We start from the raw sequence: 2,943 nt of genomic DNA, 5'->3' as shown, positions 1-2,943 counted from the left end.
GCGTCTTGATAACATTTATTTTTAAGGGTAGACAAAACATTTAATTCAAGTTTACTTTTCAGTAAAACTAGATAGCCTCCCTTGATCTTATCTTATCTTATATAATACAGACGTTAATTCAAAAAAGAACATAATTACGTCGTAAGCGTCATGCATCTAGCCATGCATGTTAACAAACGACTTAAATTCTGCCAAGTCACTGTTTTTTTCTGGCTGGCTCAGGCAACCCATTCCATGCTCTAATAGCACTGGAGAAGAAGGAGTATTTGTACAAATTTGTCCTAGCATATAATATATGGTTAACATGTAACGCTCAAGTTGTCTTTTCTTAGTTATTATATATCGTTACTAATAGCAAGAGCGCCTAACACACGAGAAAGAGAGAATGAGAGAGAAAGAGAGAGAAAGACGGTGAAGAGAGAGAGAGAGAGAGGTGTGTAGAGAGAAAGAGAGAGAGAGAGAGAGAAAAGGGGGGGGGGGAGAGTATACGATCAATATTTAAAAAAATAAAAAAAATACTTAATTCTAATCTGGCAACGCTTTTAAGTTTCAAATTTATTTCAATAACTGCGCATGCGTGACATTGCTATAGCGTTTAAACCCCGTTGATCCAAGTGCTTTCCAATAAGAATCCATTTTATAAGTTGTCTTCTTTATAACTGTGCTATACATGACATGTACACTCTACAGTGATAAATCCGTCCACAGAGTGAAGCTTGGTCACTATGGTTTTATAGCCGCTCTGACAGCAATATGTCTTAGAATAGAATTAAAAAATATTACAATATTAAAAGTATAATAAAAGTAATAATAATAATATCAACATTAATAGTAACTTATACTCATAAGTGTACTGGTCTAATTAAAATAATTCTCTCGTATCAGAATTTTAGAAACACTTTTTTAGTCACGTGACCAACTCGCCATGCTTGAATCGAGGAGTTTCGTGACAAGAAATGACTTCTTCCGGTCATTTAACGGTCACAGTGTAATGTTAAAGCTCTCATGGCCATCTTTATACGTACAACCATTTTTTTCCTGTCTTGGTGAAAACCTTAAAATGTGTCTGCGATCTTAGGGTTAGGCTCCGAATATGACATTCAGTCAGGGCCCTGCGTACAGTTTAGGCCACCTCTGGTTGTGGTAAGACACGGGAATGTGCAAGACTTGGATGGTTGCCTGGTCGTGCGGTTTGCGCGCTGGACTGTCGTTCGGATTTATCGATGGTCCCGGGGTTAAAACCCTGCCCGCTCCCATCCCCCGTCGACCTGCGGGAGATTTGGACTAGGAAGTAAACTATCTTCAACTCTTAAAGAACATCCGAAACATGTAAAACATTTTACATTTTACAGACTTATGTTTTTGAATCTATTTAACTGTTAAATTAGATTCCTTTATTTTTTTATTTTTTTTTACAGAGACTTAGATCCTCTCTAGCCGTTCAGTGCATTGGGTGGCAAGCTGTCCCCACAAAGATCAATCACTGGCAACGTCTAAGGCCACTTCCCACCCGGTATCCACTACTTTTAGGTCCTCCATGAAAGTGTGGCGCCTAGTTATACGAGGGCGTCCCTGTTTGCGCTTTCCTCGTATTGGCCTTCATATCATCGCAGCTCTTGGTATGCTTAATTCATTTTGTCAGAGAACATGTCTCCGCAAACCTCATACGAAGCTCTGTCGACTCCCAGTTCGGCATAGGATTTCCTTATTTGAGACCCGATCTCAATAACTGAGTCCTGAAATCTGTCTTAGCCTTTCATTAAACTGAAATTATTTAAGTACAGGGGCTTGGTGGATTAACGCTTGACTTTTAAACCGAGGGGTAACAGGTTCAAATTCCTATGAAGACTGGGGTACGAACTTCAGTCCTTTCAGTCCATCCATTACTAATTTAGGGAAAGCCATATCGCACCCTCACCATATAGACCGGATAAGGTCTGAGTTTATCTTATCTTATAATATACAGACGTTACTTCAAAAAGAAAATGACTACGTCCTACGCGTCTAGCATCTAGTCACGCATGTTTACCAATGACTTAAATTCTGCCAAATCATTGATTTTCCTGGCTGACCCAGGCAACCCATTCCATGCTCTATAGCACTAGGGAAGAAGGAGCACTAGTACAAATTTGTCCTAGCATAATTGATACTTAATTCAAATAGTATCAAACAGTAAAGGATGAATAAAATGTAACCTCCTTAACACCTTTTAAATTTCATAGAAACATTGTTTAATTTCAAAATTAAATGAATTCCTATAATTGTGATAATCCGTTCACTTTCTAATAAAAAATTCTTTGCGTCACGTTTAAAATTTAACTTTTATTGTTTGTAATTTTATTGTCGGATCTGTTGAACCATGGGACTAAGTGTAGGATGAAATGAAACATAGCAACTTATATGACTACGAAACAAAATAAGGAATCAATTATTTTATTGCCAATCTGCTATTAATGTCTCGGCACAAGTTTCATGTCATTTTGGAGTCGATAGCGCCACTTAATCTAAACATGATATAAGTTATTAGACTGCGGCTAATTTTATGAATGTGGCATATTGTTGACCTATAAGGGTAAAGGTAGTATCGGTCTATGATCTAGTTCAATTGGCGTATAAAATTAAAGTTTTATCTATCGTCGACCTATTTCTGACATATAACGTAAAGATTATAGCAATCATTGACCTAGTTCTGTTGATTAACAACGTGAAGATTGTAACAATCATTGACCTAGTTGTATTGATCTATATTGTAATGCTGTTAACATTGATTGACCTAATTCTATTGACCTAGTTCTATTGACCTAGTTCTATTGACCTACTTGTCCATTCTCCCTAGCAACCACTTCATGGTTTGCACAGACAGGGCCGTGAAGACACGGAGCAGCTGTAGAGATAGAGGTCAGAGATCTTAGTAGGTGTATTTCTCTTTCTCTCTCTCTCTCT

At 37.5% G+C, this 2,943-nt stretch overlaps 1 long non-coding RNA gene across 3 annotated transcripts in view; it reads right to left on the bottom strand.

The window, feature by feature from the left end:
- Positions 1 to 523: 523 nt before the first annotated feature.
- Positions 524 to 2,943, bottom strand: part of LOC106065252 (uncharacterized) — a 5,394-nt gene continuing 2,974 nt past the window's right edge. For all 3 annotated transcript variants that reach the window (XR_008780426.1, XR_008780424.1, XR_008780425.1), the window contains exons 3-4: positions 2,820 to 2,884; positions 524 to 757 (exon numbers count right to left, since the gene is read on the bottom strand). This is a non-coding gene — a long non-coding RNA (uncharacterized LOC106065252). The remainder of the gene's footprint in view (positions 758 to 2,819; positions 2,885 to 2,943) is intronic.

Source organism: Biomphalaria glabrata, chromosome 11 (genome assembly GCF_947242115.1).
Source record: "Biomphalaria glabrata chromosome 11, xgBioGlab47.1, whole genome shotgun sequence".
NCBI classification, from domain to species: Eukaryota; Metazoa; Mollusca; class Gastropoda; family Planorbidae; genus Biomphalaria; species Biomphalaria glabrata.
The sequence above is the reverse complement of the archived record's forward strand: the minus strand, read 5'-3'. Positions and strand labels throughout refer to the sequence as shown.